Below are 14666 nucleotides of genomic sequence, written 5' to 3'. Positions count from 1 at the left end.
TTGCATGGAATATCTTTTTCTACTCCTTAACCTTAAATTTATGTGAGTCCTTATGTATTAGGTGAGTCTCCTAAACACAGAAGATACTTGGTTGGTAAATTTTTATCCATTCTGCAATTCTGTGTCTTTTAAATGGAGCACTTGGGCCATTTACATTCAACATTAGTATTGAGATGTGAGGTACTGTTTTATTTATCATGCTAGCTGTTGCCTGAATACCTTGGTTTTGGGGTGTGGGGGTGTGTGTGTGCATATGTGTGTGTGTTTTATAGGCCCTGTGAGATTTATGCTTTAAGGAAGTTCTATTTTGGTATATTGTGAGGTTTTGTTTCAAGATTTAGAAATCCTTTTAACCTTTCTTATAGTGCTGGCTTGGGAGTGGCAAATTCTCTCAGCATTTGTTTGTGTGAAAAAGACTGTATCTCTCCTTCATTTATGAAACTTAGTTCTTCTGGAGACAAGATTCCTGGCTAGCAATTAACTAGTTTGAGGAGGCTAAAGGTAGGACCTCAATCCCTCCTGGCTTGTAGGATTTCTGCTGAGAAATCTGCTGTTAATCTGATAGGTTTTCTTTTATAGGTTACTTGATGGTTTTGCTTCACGGCTCTTAAGATTCTTTCCTTCATCTTGATTTTAGATAACCTGATGGCTATGTGCCTAGTTCATATTTTTGTGATAAATTTCCCAGGGGTTCTTTGAGTTTCTTTTATTTGAATATCTAGATCTCTAGTAAGACCAGAGAATTTTTTTATTATTTTCTCAAATATGTTTTTCAAACTCTTAAATTTCTCTTCTTCCTTGGGAACACCAGTTATTCTTGGGTTTGGCCATTTAACGTAAGCCCAAATTTCTTGTATGCTTTGTTCATTTTAAAATTCTTTTTTGTCTTTGTATGATTGGGTTGATTTGAAAGCCTTGTCTTTGAACTCTAAAGTTCTTTCTTCTACTTGTTCTAGTCTATTGTTGAAACTTTCCAGTGCATTTTGTATTTCTCTAAGTGTGTCTTTCATTTCCAGAAGTTGTGGCTGTTTTTTCTGTATGACATCTATTTATCTGTAGAATTTTTCATCCATATCCTGTATTTTTTAAATTTCTTTAAGTTGGTTTTCACCTTTCTCTGGTATCTCCTTGAGTAGCTTAGTGATCAACCTTCTGAATTCTTTATCTGGAAATTCAGAGATTTCTTGTTTGTTTGGATACATTGCAGGAAAGCTACTGTGGTCTTTTGGGAGTGTTATAGAAACTTGTTTTTTCATATTACCAGAATTAATTTTCTGATTCCTTCTCATTTGGGCAGACTATTTCAGTGGAAAAATCTGGAACTCATGGACTGCTGTTCAGATTCTTTTGTCCCACAGGTGATCCCTTGATGTGGTGCTCTCCCCCTTTCCCTAGGGATGGAGCTTCCTGAGAGCCAGACTGCAGTGATTGTTATTGCTTTTCTGGTCTAGCCACCCAACGTCTAGCTACCAGACTCCAGGTTGGTACTGGAGAATGTCAGCAAAGAGTTCAGTGATGTGATCCACCCTCAGGTCTTCCAGCTGTGGATACCAGCACCTGCTCTGGTGGAGGTCACAGGGGAGTGAAGTAGACTCTGTAAGAGTCCTTGGTGATAGACGTGTTTAGTGTATGGGCTTTCTTAAATGCCGGTTATGCTAGCAGTGAGGTTGTCTTGTGGACATACTCAGGGCCTCTGGTTAGTCAGGATGTTGCAGGCAGTGGAATTAGCTGTTGTCTTCTCCTTCCTGGGAGCAGGGTTATTCTGTCATGAGTTGCTGTGATGTCGTGAGTTGGTGGCCTCTAGCCAGGAGGTGGTGCTTTCAAAAGAGCACCAGGGATTTTTGCCTATCTCATGGAATTTGCAGTGGCATGGTGCTTCTTTCAAAAGATCCATGAACTCTTTTAGTTTTGCCGGCACATTCCTGTGGTGGTTCTTGGAGCAAAAGTCCACAGTGTGAGTCTCCACATGCTGTTTTGTCTGTCCAAGTGGGAGCTGAATGTTATCACTGTCTCCTATCTGCCATCTTCTGCAAATGATTCTTTTAATGTACTGTTGAATATGGTTGCTAGTATTCTGTTGAAGATTTTTGCACTTATATTCATTAGTGAGATTGGCCTATAGCTTTCTTTTCTTGTAGCGTATTTGTCTGGTTTTGATACTATGGTAGTGCTGGCATTGTAAAATGAGATTGAAAGTATTCCTTCGTCTGTAATTTTTGGCAAGAGTTTGAGAATAATTGACATTAGTTCTTTCAGTGTTAGAATTCAGGCATGAAGCCATCTGGTCCTGGCCTTTTCTTTCATGGAAGACTTAATTTGATTAAGTCTTCTTGTCCATTTGTTCTGTTCACCTTTACAATTTCTTCATGAATCAGTTTGGTAGCTTATATGAAGAAAGGGGAATACTACTGTACTACTAGTAGGCATGCAGATGAGTACAGCCACTATGGCAAACATGTAGGTTCCTCAAAAAAAAAAAAAAAAGAGAAATAAATCTAACATATAATCCCACAATTGCACTGCTTGATATATAGCAAAAAGAAAGGAAACCAATATATAAAAAAGATAACTGAACATTCATGTTTATTGCACTATTCACAATAGCAATAGCGCTATTCACAATAGCCAAGATATGGAGTCAAGTGTCTATGAATGGATAAAGAAAATGTGGAGGAGGAGCCAAGATGGCCGAATAGGAACAGCTCTGGTCTACAGTTCCCAGCATGAGTGACGCAGAAGATGGGTGATTTCTGCATTTCCATCTGAGGTACCCGGTTCATCTCACTAGGGAGCTCCAGACAGTGGGCGCAGGTCAGTGGGTGAGCGCACCGTGCACGAGCTGCAGAAGGGTGAGGCATTGCCTCAGTCCGGAAGTGCAAGGGGTCAGGGAGTTCCCTTTCCTAGTCAAAGAAAGGGGTGACAGAGGGCACCAGGAAAATCGGGTCATGCCCACCCGAATACTAAGCTTTTCTGACGGGCTTAAAAAACGGCGTACCAGGAGATTATATCCCACACCTGGCTCAGAGGGTTCTATGCCCACGGAGTCTCGCTGATTGCTAGCACAGCAGTCTGAGATCAAACAGCAAGTCGGCAGCGAGGCTGGGGGAGGGGCGCCCGCCATTGCCCAGGCTCGCTTAGGTAAACAAAGCAGTTGGGAAGCTTGAACTGGGTGGAGCCCACCACAGCTCAAGGAGGCCTGCCTGCCTCTGTAGGCTCCACTTCTGGTGGCAGGGCAGGGACAAACGAAAAGACAGCAGAAACCTCTGCAGACTTAAATGTCCCGGTGTGACAACTTTGAAGAGAGCAGTGCTTCTCCCAGCACGCAGCTGGAGATCTGAGAATGGGCAGACTGCCTCCTCAAGTGGGTCCCTGACCCCTGACCCCCGAGCAGCCTAACTGGGAGGCACCACCCAGCAGGGGCAGACTGACACCTCACATGGCCGGGTACTCCAACAGACCTGCAGCTGAGGGTCCTGTCTGTTAGAAGGAAAACTAACAAACAAAAAGGACATCCACACCAAAAACCCATCTGTACATCACCATCATCACACACCAAAAGAAGATAAAACCACAAAGATGGGGAAAAAACAGAGCAGAAAAACTAGAAACTCTAAAAACCAGAGTACCTCTCCTCCTCCAAAGGAACACAGTTCCTCACAAGCAACGGAACAAAGCTGGACAGAGAATGACTTTGACAGGCTGAGAGAAGAAGGCTTCAGAAGACCAAATTACTCCAAGCTACAGGAGGATATTCAAACCAAAGGCAAAGAAGTTGAAAACTTTGAAAAAAATTTAGAAGAATGTATAACTAGAATCACCAATACAGAGAAGTGCTTAAAGGAGCTGATGGAGTTGAAAACCAAGGCTCAAGAACTATGTGAAGAATGCAGAAGCCTCAGGAGCCCATGCAATCAACTGGAAGAAAGGGTATCAGTGATGGAAGATGAAATGAATGAAATGAAGCAAGAAGGGAAGTTTAGAGAAAAAAGAATAAAAAGAAACAAGCAAAGCCTCCAAGAAATATGGCACTGTGTGAAAAGACCAAATCTACATCTGATTGGTGTACCTGAAAGTGACGGGGAGAATGGAACCAAGTTGGAAAACACTCTGCAGGATATTATCCAGGAGAACTTCCCTAATCTAGCAAGGCAGGCCAACATTCAGATTCAGGAAATACAGAGAACGCCACAAAGATACTCCTCGAGAAGAGCAACTCCAAGACACATAATTGTCAGATTCACCAAAGTTGAAATGAAGGAAAAAATGTTAAGGGCAGCCAGAGAGAAAGGTCGGGTTACCCTCAAAGGGAAGCCCATCAGACTAACAGCAGATCTCTCGGCAGAAACCCTACAAGCCAGAAGAGAGTGGGGGCCAATATTCAACATTCTTAAAGAAAAGAATTTTCAACCCAGAATTTCATATCCTGCCAAACTAAGCTTCATAAGTGAAGGAGAAATAAAATACTTTACAGACAAGCAAATGCTGAGAGATTTTGTCACCACCAGGACTGCCCTAAAAGAGCTCCTGAAGGAAGCTCTAAACATGGAAAGGCACAACCGGTTACCAGCCACTGCAAAATCATGCCAAAATGTAAAGACCATGGAGACTAGGAAGAGCCTGCATCAACCAACGAGCAAAATAACCAGCTAACATCATAATGACAGGATCAAATTCACACATAACAATATTAATTTTAAATGTAAATGGACTGAATGCTCCAATTAAAAGACACAGACTGGCAAATTGGATAAAGACTCAAGACCCATCAGTGTGCTGTATTCAGGAAACCCATCTCACGTGCAGAGACACACATAGGCTCAAAATAAAAGGATGGAGGAAGATCTACCAAGCAAATGGAAAACAAAAAAAGGCAGGGGTTGCAATCCTAGTCTCTGATAAAACAGACTTTAAACCAACAAAGATCAAAAGAGACAAAGAAGGCCATTACATAATGGTAAAGGGATCAATTCAACAAGAAGAGCTAACTATCCTAAATATATATGCACCCAATACAGGAGCACCCAGATTCATAAAGCAAGTCCTGAGTGACCTACAAAGAGACTTAGACTCCCACACATTAATAATGGGAGACTTTAACACCCCACTGTCAACATTAGACAGATCAACGAGACAGAAAGTCAACAAGGATATCCAGGAATTGAACTCAGCTCTGCACCAAGCAGACCTATTAGACATCTACAGAACTCTCCACCCCAAATCAACAGAATATACATTTTTTTCAGCACCACACCTATTCCAAAATTGACCACATACTTGGAAGTAAAGCACTCCTCAGCAAATGTAAAAGAACAGAAATTATAACAAACTGTCTCTCAGATCTCAGTGCAACCAAGCTAGAACTCAGGATTAAGAATCTCACTCAAAACCACTCAACTACATGGAAACTGAATAACCTGCTCCTGAATGACTACTGGGTACATCACGAAATGAAGGCAGAAATAAAGATGTTCTTTGAAACCAATGAGAACCAAGACACAACATACCAGAATCTCTGGGATGCATTCAAAGCAATGTTTAGAGGGAAATTTATAGCACTAAATGCCCACAAGAGAAAGCAGGAAAGATCCAAAATTGACACCCTAACATCACAACTAAAAGAACTAGAAAAGCAAGAGCAAACACATTCAAAAGCTAGCAGAAGGCAAGAAATAACTAAAATCAGAGCAGAACTGAAGGAAATAGAGACACAAAAAACCCTTCAAAAAATTAATGAATCCAGGAGCTGGTGTTTTGAAAGGATCAACAAAATTGATATAGAACGCTAGCGAGATTAATAAAGAAAAAAAGAGAGAAGAATCAAATGGATGCAATAAAAAATGATAAAGGGGATAGCACCACCGATTCCACAGAAATACAAACTACCATCAGAGAATACTACAAACACCTCTACACAAATAAACTAGAAAATCTAGAAGAAATGGATAAATTCGACACATACACTATCCCAAGACTAAACCAGGAAGAAGTTGAATCTCTGAATACCCCAATAACAGGATCTGAAATTGTGGCAATAATCAATAGCTTACCAACCAAAAAGAGTCCAGGACCAGATGGATTCACAGCCAAATTCTACCAGAGATATAAGGAGGAACTGGTACCATTCCTTCTGAAACTATTTCAATCAATAGACAAAGAGGGAATCCTCCCTAACTCATTTTATAAGGCCAGCATCATCCTGATACCAAAGCCAGGCAGAGACACAACCAAAAAAGAGAATTTTAGACCAATATCCTTGATGAACATTGATGCAAAAATCCTCAATAAAATACTGGCAAACCGAATCCAGCAGCACATCAAAAAGCTTATCCACCATGATCAAGTGGGCTTCATCCCTGGGATGCAAGGCTGGTTCCATATACAAAAATCAATAAATGTAATCCATCATATAAACAGAACCAAAGGCAAAAACCACATGATTATCTCAATAGATGCAGAAAAGGCCTTTGACAAAATTCAACAACCCTTCATGCTTAAAAACTCTCAGTAAATTAGGTGTTGATGGGACGTATCTCAAAATAATAAGAGCTATCTATGACAAACCCACAGCCAATATCATACTGAATGGGCAAAAACTGGAAGCATTCCTTTTGAAAACTGGCACAAGACAGGGATGCCCTCTCTCACCACTACTATTCAACATAGTGTTGGAAGTTCTGCCCAGGGCAATTAGGCAGGAGAAGGAAATAAAGGGTATTCAATTAGGAAAAGAGGAAATCAAATTGTCCCTGTTTGCAGACGACATGATGGTATATCTAGAAAACCCCATTGTCTCAGCCCAAAATCTCCTTAAGCTGATAAGCAACTTCAGCAAAGTCTCAGGATACAAAATCAATGTGCAAAAATCACAAGCATTCTTATACACCAATAACAGACAAACAGAGAGCCAAATCATGCGTGAACTCCCATTCACAATTGCTTCAAAGAGAATAAAATACTTAGGAATCCAACTTACAAGGGACGTGAAGGACCTCTTCAAGGAGAACTATAAACCACTGCTCAATGAAATAAAAGAGGATACAAACAAATGGAAGAACATTCCATGCTCATGGGTAGGAAGAATCAATATCGTGAAAATGGCCATACTGCCCAAGGTAATTTATAGATTCATTGCCATCTTCATCAAGCTACCAATGACTTTCTTCACAGAATTGGAAAAAACTACTTTAAAGTTCATATGGAACCAAAAACGAGCCCGCATCGCCAAGTCAATCCTAAGCCAAAAGAACAAAGCTGGAGGCATCACACTACCTGACTTCAAACTATACTACAAGGCTACAGTAACCAAAACAGCATGGTACAGGTACCAAAACAGAGATATAGATCAATGGAACAGAACAGAGCCCTCAGAAATAACGCTGCATATCTACAACTATCTGACCTTTGACAAACCTGAGAAAAGCAATGGGGAAAGGATTCCCTATTTAAAAAATGGTGCTGGGAACACTGGCTAGCCATATGTAGAAAGCTGAAACTGAATCCCTTCCTTACACCTTATACAAAAATTAATTCAAGATGGATTAAAGACTTAAATGTTAGACCTAAAACCATCAAAACCCTAGAAGAAAACCTAGGCATTACCATTCAGGACATAGGCATGGGCAAGGACTTCATGTCTAAAACACCAAAAGCAATGGCAACAAAAGCCCAAACTGACAAATGGGATCTAATTAAACTAAAGAGCTTCTGCAAAACCACTCTTACAATTTCTTACGAGACAGTAAATCTGGGTCACAGGCAAGTGGAAGGAGAGGAGGACCAAAATTTGGGGGTTGGATTATTTTTAATTGTAATATTTATGAAACATCTAAATCAGCAAATCACCAAGGCAATTCTACACATGATACTGAATGGAGATAAAATCCTGGGCTTATGCATGGAGCTAATCATTAATGCCTTAGAAATAGATTTAAAAAATCAACACTGTGTGATTTGAAAATGTAGAGACGAAATAATAAGGCCAACCTTGAGCTAGGATGCACTGCAGATCATAAACCCAGGGCGAGGAGTCTTTGCTGACAAACAGGAGTTTAACTCTGAAGGGGCCCAGATCCATAGGGTTCTTGAACAAAGTTGGCCATGTGATAGTCACAGACTTTTTGAAACACACTTTTTTTTTTTTAGAGCTGTTTTAGGTTCACAGGAGAATCGAGAATTGAGTGGAGAGTCGAGAGAGTTCTCTCATGCCCCCTGTCCCCACCCACACAGCCTCCCCAACTATCAACATCCCCCACCAGAGTGGGACACTGTTACAATCGATGACCCTGGATTGACACATCATTATCCACAGTCCATAGTACATATTAGGGTTCATGGTTGGTGTTACATTTTCTACCAGTTTGGACAAATGTATAATGACATGTAATCAAGAAACCCTTCCTGGAAGAGCGACTGTTGGAGCAGCTCTAAGAGCATATGGGTCCTGGTTGAGAGTGGAGAGAAGGAGGGGTCCCCTATGAGCACAAACCCAAACACTGCTCCCTACCCCATCCAACACCCCCATAGGGCCCCTCCAGCATCCTTGCTCAGGCCCTGTCACCAGCCTGTCTTCTCTCCGGCCCCAGGAATTCAAAGTAACCAAAGAGGTCCTGTTGCCCAAGTTGGCTGCAAATAATTACAACCTCCAGCCCAAGCAGCACTGGGGAGCCTGGTTCAGGGCCATCGAGCAGCTCAGCGACACTGAGAAGTAAGGTCAGGGCAGAGAATCAGCACATTTGTCAAATTATTCTCTTTCCTACCTTAATAAAGCCACAACATGAGTAAATGTAAGGTTTTGTAACAGTAGATTTCCATAAAGCAAAAATGTAATTTTTAAATTATTTATACTTCTTGATCTAGAAGAGACCTAAACATTAAAAAGCAATATGTAAATGTTCAGGGTATGTCAAATTACTAGGCTAATAAGGAAAGTCTTAATGAAGTAATGGTAATGTTATTTACTATAGCATTGTTGCTCCATATTAACATTCACTAATTTCTAACAAATAATTTTTTAAAAAATTAATAATGTAGACAGAGGGTTTTATCTGATTCATAAACTGCTTGAAAGTCATTGCTCCCATCCTAACAAGGATATATCTCAACAAAATGAAAATCAATGACTTTGGGAGAACTGAAGTCACCTGGTAAGCTGCAGAAAGTCAAAAACAAAGAGAAATTTTGTAATAAGTCAGAGAAAACGCACCTTCTCTGTAAAGGAACAATGAGAATGATTAACACTGATCTGCTCATTGGAAATCATGCAAACGAGAATAGAGAGTGGAGTGAAACATTTGAAGTGTTGAAAGAAAAATATCACCCATCTTGAATTCTGCGTTAAATAAAATTGTTCTTCAAATACTAAAAAATAGGAATTTTCTCAAATAAATTGGAAAGTGATAAAATGTCATTTTTCTTATTCTTAGTTGACCTAATAAACATTTGTTCAAAATAATAGCAGCAATGTACTAGGTGATTATACCATAGGAACAAATGAGATGAATGACAACGATGCTATAAGGGTTAGGAGAGAGGGACTGAGAACACTGTTATAAAGTATCTACAATATCCAGGGAGTGGTAGAGTAACCAATTTAAAAAGAAGCATAGCACATGCCAAGGGACACCGGGTTGTCTTTTTTGAGTCATGTGTATAAATAATGAAAAAAGATTATAAAAGCAGATGGGGGGGCTCTTTCTTAATATGTATGTTAAACATGGGAGCCCATTTTATTAGAACTACATACACACACATACACACAGGCAGTTTTGAAAGAGAGGAGGAGGCGGTGGCAAGGGAGGAAGAGAAAGAGAAAAACACTTACATTTTTAAATCCTGGTCAAGCTATTGATCCGATGTTTCCTGTTAAGAATAGTTGAAACAGGGTTGATGGGACTTAAAACAGGGTGACATTATCCCAGGTTCTCTTTGAACTATGATTTATATTTTCTAGAAAATAGTGCCACAATGAACATATGCGTGCATGTATCTTTATAATAGAATGATTTCTATTCCTTTGGATATATACCCAGTAATGGGATTTTTGGGATAAATGGTATTTCTGGTTCTAGGTCTTTGAGGAATCACCACACTGTTTTCCACAATGGCTGAACTCATCTACATTCCAACTAATGGTGTAAAAGCGTTTCTATTTTTCCACAGCCTTGCCGGCATCTCTTGTTCCTTGGCTTTTTAATAATTGCCATTCTGACTGGCGTGAGATGGTATCTCATTGTGGTTTTCATTTGCATTTCTCTAATTATCAGTAATGTTGAGTTTTTTTCATATGTTTTGGCCACATAAATGTTTTCTTTTGATAAGTGTCTGTTCCTGTCCTTTGCCCACTTTATAATGGTTTTTTTTTTTTGAAAATTTAAGTTTCTTATAGATTCTGGATATTAGACTTTTGTCAGATGAATAGATTGCAAAAATTTTCTCCCATTCTGTAGGTTGCCTGTTCACTCTGATGGTACTTTCTTTTGCCGTGCAGAAGCTCTTTAGTTTAATTAGATCCCATTTGTCAATTTTTGCTTTCGCTGCAATTGCTTTTGATGTTTTCATCATGAAATCTTTGCCTGTGACTATATTCTGAGTGGTATTGCCTAGATTTTCTTATAGGGTTTTTATAGTTTTGTGTTTTGCACTTAATCCATCTTGAGTTAATTTTTGTATAAGGTGTAAGGAAGGGGTCCAGTTTCAGTTTTCTGCATATGGCTAGACAGTTTTCCCAACACCATTTATTAAATAGGGAATCCTTTCCCCATTGCTTGTTTTTGTCAGGTTTGTCAAAGATCAGATGGTTGTAGATATATGATCTTGTAGGCTTTCTTCATTTTTTTGTCCTTATTTCTATTTTTTTTTCTAACTGGGTATTATAAATGACCTATCTTCAAGTCAGAGATTACTTTTTTTTTTTTTTTGAGATGGAGTCTCGCTCTGTCACCCAGGCTGGAGTGCAGTGGCACGATCTTGACTCACTGCAACCTCCACCTCCCTTGTTCAAGCAATTCCCCTGCCCCAGCCTCCCAAGTAGCTGGAACTACAGGCACATGCCACCATGCCCAGCTAATTTTTTTGTATTTTTAAGTGGAGACGAGGTTTCACCAGGTTGGCTAGACTGGTCTCGAACTCCTGACCTCAGGCAATCTGTTTGCCTTGGCCTCCCAAATTGCTGGGATTACAAGCATGAGTCACTGAACCTAGCCAGAGATTCTTTTTTCTACTTTGTCAAGTCTTCTGGTGAAGCTCTCTATTGTATTTTTAATTTCATTCATTCAACTATTCAACTGCAGGATTTCTGTTTTATACTCCTTACTATTTCTATCTCTTAGTTGAATATTATGTTCATATAATCAATTTTCCTGATTTCATTGTATTGTCTACTTGTATTTTCTTGTCATTCATTAAGTCTCCTTAAGATTATTTTGAATTCATTTTACAGTGATTTGTTGATTTCCTTTACATTGGTGTCTGTTACTAAAGAGTTATTTTCCTGTGGTGGTGTCATGTTTTCTTGCTTTTAAAAAATAATGTTTCTTGTATTTCTGTGTTGATGTATGTTCCTTTAGGGAAACAGTAACTTCAAACTTTCAGGAGGAACTTTCATAAGGAAAGACTTTAACCAGCATTTGGGCTTTAGTTTGCCATTTGGGAATGGTGTGCTGACTATTTCTGGGTAGGTGAAGTGGTGGTCTCCATGCAGCTTACTCAGCTATGTTCAATGTCAGTAATAACTGTGAGCACTTCAGTGGCATAGACTGTTGAAGTTTGCGGCAGTGGTGATGGCCAATAGGTTAATATCCTATGCATCAAGAATTCTTAGGATCCTCCTAGTCTCATTACCTCCCATAATGGGAAGACTTAGCTGAGACTTCCCATTTGGTATCAGGTCTGACACAGCCTTCATACTCCTAAGTAAGTATTCCTAATACTAAGGAATACTTCATATTCCTAAGTATTTTTTTGGCAGCTATTGTAAAAGAAGTGATGGTGCTGGGTTCCAGGTGCAGACATCAGGTCAGCATGAATGTGGGAACACAGTCCTAGGCCCGAGGTCTTGTGAACTTTGTGGCACATGGGTCTGGTCATGCAGGTTTCCTTTCTGTGGACAGATGGCTGTAGGTTGCCTATAGAGCCAGGATCTGGAACTGTGAAGCATTTTTTTTAGCAATTCAGACCCAGGGGACCAGGTTGTCACTGTTATTTTATTCCTGGGGGCTGGACATAGACTGGTCCAACTCCAGAAAAGAAGGGGTGCTCTGGAGGTTTGGACCCAGGGAACAGGGTATGGCTTCAATTCAGGAACCTGAGCTAATAGGGTTCAGTGGCAACTTGGTTTTCAGGAGATAAGGCACCATGTAGTGAATCTAGGCCCTGGGATGGTGGAGCTCAGCAGTGTCTCAGACTCTGTGAGTCCAGGTATAATAGTGGCAGCAAGCACCTCAGAACGATGCTGTCATTTGGGACCCGGTTGGGTGGTAGGAAACAATACAGCAATGACTCTACTCCCCAGGGAGAGGGATGTCTCGGCAGCACAGACTTTAGGGTGGGAGCGTAGCTCCAGGAAAATAGTGTTTGTCCTGTAGGATGGGGTGTCTCAGCTCAGCCACTCTTCTGTTTCCCTGGGGCACAGAGTACTATGTGAGCTCAGCCCTGGTATACGCATTTGCTTAACTCAGCCAGGACACCCACTTCCCAGGGTGCAATGTACCACTTCAGTTCAGAGCTGGGCACATGGCTGCTCCAGTCCACCTAAGAACTATTTCTCCGGAATGCAGGGTCCTAACTTCAATTTAGTCACTGATAAAGCATGACTGCTTGAATGGCCAAGGTACTGTTTTCCCAGACAGCAGGGTACTGCTTAAGCTCCAGCCCAAGAAGTAGGGGGAGGAGTAGGTGGTGAGGCACTGCCTCCGGTTTGCTCCCCTGGGAGAAGGATGTAACAGCTGCTTACAGCTTGGCTGGGGATGCTGAGCCACAGGAATAGATTTGGTAGCAGGTTAGCCTCAGGGATGAAAGGTAGCAATGGTTCTCTTCTGTGATGAATGATGGTGGTATTTTGATGAGAACTGCACAGTTTGTAGATTGTTTTTGGAAGTATGGTTCTTTTCACCATATTGATTCTACCCATCCATGAGCATGGGAAGTGTTTCCGTTTGTTTGTGTCATCTATGATTTTTTTCAGCAGTGATTTCTAGTTTTTCTTGTAGGGATCTTTCACCTCCCTGGTTAGGTATATTCCTAAGTATTTTATTTGGCAGCTATTGTAAAAAGGGTTGAGTTCTTGATTTGATTCTCAGCTTGGTCACTGCTGGTGTACAACAGAGCTACTGATTTATGTACATTAATTTTGTATCCTGAAACTTTGCTGAATTCATTTATACACCCACCAAAGGACAAATATCCAGACTTTGCAAAGAACTCAAATCAGCCAGAAGAAAACAAACACTCCCATCAAAAAGTGGGCAAAGGACATGAATAGGCAATTCTTAAAGGATAAACAAATGGCCAACGAACATATGGAAAAATGCTCAGCATTACTAATGATCAGGGAAATGCAAATCAAAACCACAATATACCACCTTACTCCTGCAAGAATGGCCATGATTAAAAAATCAAAAAATAATAGATGTTGGCATGCACGTTGTGAAAAGAGAACACATTTACACTGCTGGTGGGAATGTAAACTATTACAACCACTATGGAAACAGTGTGGAGATTTCTTAAGTAACTGAAAGTAGATCTACTATTTGATCCGACAATCACACTACTGGATATCCACCCAGAGGAAAATAAGGCATTATACAAAAAAGATACTTGTACATTCATGTTTATAGCAGCACAATTTGCAATTGTAAAAATATGGAACCAGCCTAAATGCCCATCAATCAATGAGTGGATAAAGAAAATGTGGCGCATATATAGACACACACGTGCATGCACGCACACACATACACACCATGAGATAATACTTAGCCGTCAAAAGGAAAAAAATAATGGCATTCACAGCAACCTGGAGGGAACTGGACACCATTATTCTAAGTGAAGTAATTTAGGAATGGAAAATCAAACATCATATGCTCTCACTCATAAATAGGAGCTAAGCTGTAAAGACGCAAAGACATAAGGCATAAAAATGATATGATGGACTTTGGGGACTTGGGGGAAGTGGGGGAGGGGAGTGAGAAATAAAAGTCTACATCATTGGGTACAGCATACACTGCTCGGGTAATAGGTGCAGCAAAATCTCAGAAATCACTACTGAAGAACTTATTTATGTAACGAAACACCACCTGCTCCCCAAAAACCTATTGAAATAAAAAAATAGAGTGAATAAACTACCAGTAATAAAGCTAATAATAAAAGTTATTCTAATTTAGTCAGCCGTTTAGAAGACTCATTGGCCAGTGTTAACTACCAATAGTTATGGCTATGTGACAAAGTTTGTAATAATGGGATATAAGTGGAAATGATTGACTTTACTAAATCTTGGCCTTAAAACATGCACTTGATCTTCCATCCCCTTCCCTTTCCTGTTGCAAAGACATGGTGACAAACCAGGTTTGTGCATACAAACGACAATACTCTTGGAAATGATGGCAGATAAATAAAATGAAAGGAATCTTGTCATGGGCGAATGATGGCTGCTAGTGTGGGGATAAAATAATTTG

This window comes from Pongo abelii, chromosome 15 (genome assembly GCF_028885655.2).
Source record: "Pongo abelii isolate AG06213 chromosome 15, NHGRI_mPonAbe1-v2.0_pri, whole genome shotgun sequence".
NCBI lineage: Eukaryota > Metazoa > Chordata > Mammalia > Primates > Hominidae > Pongo > Pongo abelii.
This window is presented reverse-complemented; position numbering follows the sequence as displayed.